This window comes from Alligator sinensis, unplaced genomic scaffold (genome assembly GCF_000455745.1).
Source record: "Alligator sinensis unplaced genomic scaffold, ASM45574v1 scaffold216_1, whole genome shotgun sequence".
Classification (NCBI taxonomy): Eukaryota; Metazoa; Chordata; order Crocodylia; family Alligatoridae; genus Alligator; species Alligator sinensis.
The window spans coordinates 1,903,782-1,910,286 of record NW_005841868.1 but is presented as its reverse complement, the minus strand read 5'-3'; the positions used below and the strand labels follow the sequence as shown (position 1 = coordinate 1,910,286).

The following is a 6,505-nucleotide window of genomic DNA, read 5'->3' as shown; positions in this document are numbered from 1 at the left end:
GAAAGATAGCAAGGGTGATGCCTTGCAATGGGTCAAGATGTCACAACAAGAAATGCTGTCTGGCTGGGAATTCACTTTTTGCTAAAGAATTTCTCAGTGAGTTTTTACACAATCAATAAAATATACAGACAGGGCACTTCGAGGAGGACAGCTGATCATTTCAGTAACAACATTATACACAGGAAATAAAAAGAGTCCGTCTGAAAGTACTGGGAGTTTACCAAAAAAATAACTCCCCCTCTACTTTCCGATTTCTCTTCTTCTTTCCACTTCTCCGAAACAATCACTGTTTTCGAAAGGTCAGAGACAATTTTATTCTTTCTGCCTTTCATTTGTAGCCGCCTGCTTACATGTTAATGGAAATATGGTTTTGATACACACACACACATTTTTTTCTTAATAAATTCACCGTTAAGGAGGCACTGACTCACTGCATTGCTTTCTAACTCGGCTACTCTTGGGTGAAACTTCTGGGGATACTCTGGAGCTGGTCAGTTTTATATTACAGGTGGACACCATTTTTTAGCAGTTTTGCGGTTTCAGGTGCTTTTTTGCCTTCTTGTTACTGTAAAAAAAAAAGTTTTCCATTTAAAAACATTTTCCCCCTGCAGCCCATTAATTTCCCCTGCGAACTAAAGGCTTTAAAATGGTCACGAAAATGAAAAATAAACAGAATAGCAAATGCATCGGGGTTTCAAAAGAGCGTATTGTGCAGACATAGTAGCTACTTTCTCAGGACTTTCGTGACTCTGCACATGCGTGGTAGGGCTTAAAATGGGGTTTAGGCAGCAGAATTTTTCAAGCCTTGATGAACTCCCAATGATATAAAGTGCTAGGGCTATTGTGTTAATAACCTGAAAATGAGGAGTTTCAGACGATGTGCACTGTAGTGACAGACAGATCCAGAGACCAGGATCCTCCGGTATCAGCAATCAACCCTTAAGAATATCTTTTGATTATGTAGCTCGGTCGCCTCTTCTGTCCATATTAGAAATCTATCTAGGAGACAGGGATGCAACAGGCTGTTGGCACCCAGAATAAGCCACTGGGCTTCTTACAGCACAGCCCGGTGAGGGATCGTTCAGATACCCGTCCCTAACATGGATGGCAGGATTTTTAAGGTCTCTGCTGGACGCTTCGCAGTTGAAACGCCGCGATCAGACGCGGGGGCTGGAGCAGCTTCTTTGAGTCAGAGCTGAGGGGCTGCAGGGCATAGGATCGGACCCAACAACGCAACGAGAACATTTTTTGTCTTGCTCTTACGAAACCGGGTTCCCAAAAATGAAATTCCCGTGCGTGCACGAGCCGGAATCCAAAAGAGGAAAGGTCTGGTTTGAAGCCAGAGGCTCCTGTTGCCCTCCTGTCCATGACTCGAGAGTTTTGCCCCTGCCGATCATATTTACATGCCGTGAACCCACAGAGGCTCAGTGCTGGGCACAGATCATGTGTCCCAAGCGCCCAGCGCACGGATCACCGGAGTCCTCGAAGGGTTTGCTCGCACAGGGTCCATCTCTTCCCCTCCGCCCCCCCCCCAACCACACACACTGCTTTCACACACACTCCTAATCAATTACTAATGCTCCTGCTGGATAAAAGCATGTTATTGATGCCAGAATAGCAACGTTAATCTTCTATTGCCAAACACAGTGTCAATCAGGGGTTTATCTTAGCCCAAAGGAGAAAATAAAATAAGATAAGGCCATCACTCCAGCTCCAGAAAGAAAGTTAAAGGGGGCGAGAGAGGGTAAAGTCTTTAGTGCCCTGTGCCTTTTCCTGAAAGTGATCTCTGCTGTAATGACCTTGGAGGGGGGGAAGGGGGGTGGGGTGGAGGGGATCGACCCAAACGGTCAGAATCATTCACGGAAAAACGCTGCCCAAGTGACACCTGCAATTTTTCTTCCCCCGCCTTCCCATAACTCGAGTCAGGAACGGCTCTTAATACCACTTGCGGTACAGCTATGTCTGAAAGACAGGCACTTAGAGCGGGAGGTCATTCAAGCAACTTTGTCATCCTAGGAAACTTAGTTTCTTCCTCCCGATCAGTATTAACTAAAACAGACATGCCCGTGTAGCGAGCTGCCCCGGGAATAAAACGGGTTTAGTTTATTCCCTTGTGATCGGTGCCCCTTGGATGGACCTGGGATGTCTCTGTCTCGTGCACGTGTGAAGGAGTCTCTGGTCCGTGCTCTCTCACACCGAGCTGTATGCAGTGATCTCTCCTTCTGTATAAATATACCAGTCTGCGGAACATCTCTGCGTTAAAGGCATCCTCACCGCTTCAACAAATAGGCATTTTTTCTTTTTGGCCTCTGATTTCCTTCTGGAAAGGCCGATTTTCCCTTCACGTTTGAAGAGACATTCCCCCCCGCCCCCCTTGAGCAATTTATATGGGGGGGGGGGATACGTTTCTTTCCTTTTGCCAAGCAGGTTATTTTCCTGCAGAAAAGTCATATCTGGACCGCGATGGCAACAGTTCTACTAAAGAAGCAGGCACTCCTTGTACCAGTCACATCCCCTCTGTCTCATGGTTTTGGTTTTTGATTTTTTTGTTGGTGTTTACACGGGCATTTGTGCCTGTGAACTTTCCGCTTTCAGACACTCAAATCTGGGCAGTAGCTGTGCAAGAAAAATCAATTACAAAACGTTCAGGGACAATGGCTAAAGGGGGGGGGGGTTGATCTTGTTTTCAATCAAAGCAACATCCTCAACTTAGCTTCATTTGTGTTTGTGCATGCTCCTGTTTCCGCGTGTATTTCTTGTGTGTACATTGAAGAGTGCTGATGAATACATAGGTGAACGGAAGAGTGTACTGGGATAGTTGTGTTCACGTGTAGCTGAGTGTGAGAATCTGCATGTGCATGTGTGGGTTTGCTGGGGAGTGTAATTATATGTGTCAGCGTGTGTTCGCCTGTACGGAAGTGTTCGGGTTCTTGGGCATGTTTGTGCATGGGTGTGCATCTGCTTTGTGGGCTTATGGCATACGTGTGAGTGAGTGTGTTTGTTTAAGAGTGCAAGTGTACACAAGCGGTCGCCTTCTGGATTCACTTGTGCGTACCCGTGCGAGTTTCTTTCTGTGCACATCTGAATAGGTAGATGCATGCGGGTGTTACACACGCGATTCCTAATGAAAAAATATCGTCTTGGAAAAGGGGATCAAGCCAAAACCCCTCCAAACTTCCCTGCAAAAAACTGATCCCAACACTTCCTCATTGCAACGCACACAACCCTGCCCCATAGCCTCTGCCTGCCTGGAGAACCCAGGAGCTTTCATCCTGCAAGGGGCAAGTTTTGAGGTAGCTAGTTTTCGAGACAATGCTTATTTTCTGTCATTAATAAGCCATTAAAAACATTCTCGTTTGGATCCCAGACTGTTTTTTACGGTTCAGTTGGACAAGGCGGAACACATGTTCGTTTAAGCGGGTTCATGGAATAGCTGTAAATCAAATAAAGTTTATGAGTTTAGCAGGAAATACTGAAGAGATGAAAAAATTCTAAGAGCCAGAGACCAGCAGGCTGAGGTAGGTTCGTCCTGCTCTGTGTTTCTCTGTTCTTTTGAGCATCTTGCGGATTAAAGCCCTTGGACCTCATAGCAGCCTCTGTGTTGGCGCCAACCGGCATGTTATTAATCAATTGTCCATAGGTCCAGTACACATAAGAGAGAAATTTAATCACCAGAAACCAGACCCTACATAAAAGGGAAATCTAGAATCAATTCCCACCCCCACTCCCAACTCAGCCGTGGTCATAACTAGTGGAAGCAATCAAATATTTCTCTATTTTTTTTTAATTGCACCAAACAAATTGCAAAGTTCTTAGCGGCTGAATCTGAAGGCCTCTTACAAAAAAGAAATCTCGCCCTTCATCTGGCTATAAAATGCGATGGGGAAATCATGCAGGCTAATAATTTTATAATGAAAAATAAAAACACGATTGTTAACATAGAAGCTCTTTGGAAATTGAGCTACATAAAAGAACCCAATTTATTGTTTGCTTTGCAAGCCCCAAATTGTGCTTTCTCCTCCCAGCACAAGACGCTCCCTTTTTCACAGGGAAAAGCCTGCGATGCGTTGCAATTTGAAAAGCCAAAGACAGAGAGCACTGCAACTTTAACTGTCACGATGGCCCTGCGCAGTGTTAATTGCACCGTGGTCTAAAACTTGCCACTTGTGTTTTGCCGCTGCCGAAGTGCAGAAGGGGAGAAGCCGGCTCAATGGGGGGAGAAGACCGCGTGTATCGGTCTGCAGAGACACGGACGTTTTCGGCGTCCTGGCCCATTCATTTCACTTGAAAGCGTTCGTGGATCTGATTTACTGGATGGCATTTCCCCCCACCTTAACACAGGTCAGATCGGATTTTTGAAACACCGCGATTCGTGTGTGTCTGCATGAACAAACGGCAAAACGCAAGCAGCGAGTTTTAGGCTGCGGTGCTATTACCCAGACACAATGTCCAGCAATGTGTTGGCTCCCTCTTCTCTTTCTTTCCTACTTCGCCTGTAGGCAGTGGCAACCCTTGCATTTATGTTAGGCCGCGCCAGTCGGAATGAGTGGAGACATTTAGACCTATTTCACACCATGTCCCTTTCTTGCTACCCTGCAGGAATTATCTGAGATGTGAGGAAAGTCTCCCCAAAACTGAACCAACAGCAACGGGGACCGCAAAGAAATAAAAGCGCCATTTCCGAAAAATACACTCAGCCCCAAATCCCCTTTCCTTCATTTTCCAGGGAGGAGAAAAGTTACAAATCATTTTTTAAAATGTGTTTAGAAACGATCAGTGCTAGACTTTTCGTCTCAGGGATGCAAACTCTGGAGGCCTGGCTGGAGAAGGCAGCTCTAGGCCGTTTTAAGGGCGTGAAGCTTTCCAGTATAAATGAACCTAAAATGATTTTCTTTTGCAAAAAAAAAAAAACAAGAGCATGTCATAGTTGTGAATGTTTGTACATTAACCCCAAGAGACCTTATGTTTCAACTGAGATCACGCGTCCTCTTTAGGCTCCTCTCACTCAGTGCTGCAAGGGCTATTTTTTAGAAGCTTTTGCTCCTCCTAGATTTAAAATCGGATTGCACAGGAAAGGCGAACCGGAGTCTAAATCAGTTCTGCAGCCCCATTAGCAGCAGCTGAGGATAGTTTTACCCCAGTGCACCAAAAGGAGGAAAGTGTTCTCTGTGGGAGGGAGGGGGTGCTCTTGGGTGCATGGGTGGATATATATATATATATATATATATATGTATGTATGTATGCATATCAACAAAGTTGGTGGGTGTGTGGGTGTGTTTGATGTGTGTACATGTGTGGTGCGCCCGTTTGATGCTTGGTATGTTTATGCATGTGTGTGTATGTATAGTGTGTGGATATATGTGTTTGATGTGTGAGGATAAGAGCGTTGGATGTGTATAGTATGGTGTGTGTGTTTGATATTTGTGCGTGTTTGATTTGCGTGTGTGTGTATGGTTGCTGTGGGGGTATATGTGTTGTGTGCATATGCTGGGGAGGGGTGTGGGGGGGTATGTGTGCATGTGCGTGGATGTCTGCTGGCGAAAGAGAGTATGGAGGGCAGCAATCGGAGGTCAGGCTCTTCTCCGAGCAAGCAGCAGTACTTAAATCTTTATTGTGTGGCTTGAGCTGCTTGTCGATGGTTATTGCTGTTATTATTAGATGTCTAATTGCTCATTGCCTTGCCTGCCTCAAGAGCTGGCGATGTATATTTGTGAAGGGCACTGCACGGGGAGGGCTGGAAGGGAAGAGGGTCTCTCATGGTCTATATTTGGAAAAGAATTTAGAAGTCCTTCCAACAAACTGTGCAAAAGGTACCCGGGCATTTCTGACAGGCAGGCCAGGGGGCTGATGGGCTGCGTTTACTGACATGCAGCTCCTACTATGCCACGGGCGTCCGTGCGGGGGCTGCAGCCTCCCCCTGGGAGGGGACCCTGGCAATTGTCCGTCTCCAAGGGGACGTTTCGTCTTAGAACAAAGATGTTCCAGTTCCAGCGGATTCCTTACACACTCTTTGCCCAGACAGAGATCTCCCCCCAGTCTTAGCCTGCCCCTCCGTGATTCCAAGAGAACCTGATTCCCAGGACAGAGCTCCTGAAATAAATTGAAATCTCATGGATTAGATTACAGAGAGGGGCCAAAGATTTTCAGAGTTTTTTCTGCGGTCCTTAACACCTCTCACGAGCTCTTCCTTTGCCCTGTTTACTTACTTTGAACCTCTGCATAAAAAGAAACTATGAGCAACGAGGTTTCCTTCTATTACTGGCCACCAGTGTGTTCAACAGAATAGACGTTCATTTAGCAAAGCGTCAGCCTGAGGGGATCAAGACTCGACTTTATTCAGAGCAGAGGCAGGATTTCGAAAGATTGACTTACCTTGCTTTCAATTTTCCATCCAGCTCTCCCTTTTCAGCGTTCCCCGAGACTTACTTCAGCCATAAACTCTGGACGCTGGAGAAAGAAGTCCACAGCAGCGTTTGACACATTACTTTGAAAAAATCTCTCTCCT

At 46.0% G+C, this 6,505-nt stretch overlaps 1 protein-coding gene across 2 annotated transcripts in view; it reads right to left on the bottom strand.

Annotated features, from left to right (window-relative positions):
- Positions 1-6,505, bottom strand: part of TBX5 (T-box 5) — a 90,286-nt gene that overhangs the window by 53,341 nt on the left and 30,440 nt on the right. Inside the window, exon 1 of one of the 2 annotated variants that reach the window (XM_025193045.1) lies at positions 6,373-6,499. The exons of the other annotated variant lie outside the window; for it this stretch is intronic. The gene's annotated coding sequence lies outside the window, so the exon portion shown is untranslated. Of the gene's footprint in view, positions 1-6,372; positions 6,500-6,505 lie in introns of those variants that run through there. 2 annotated transcript variants of the gene reach the window in all.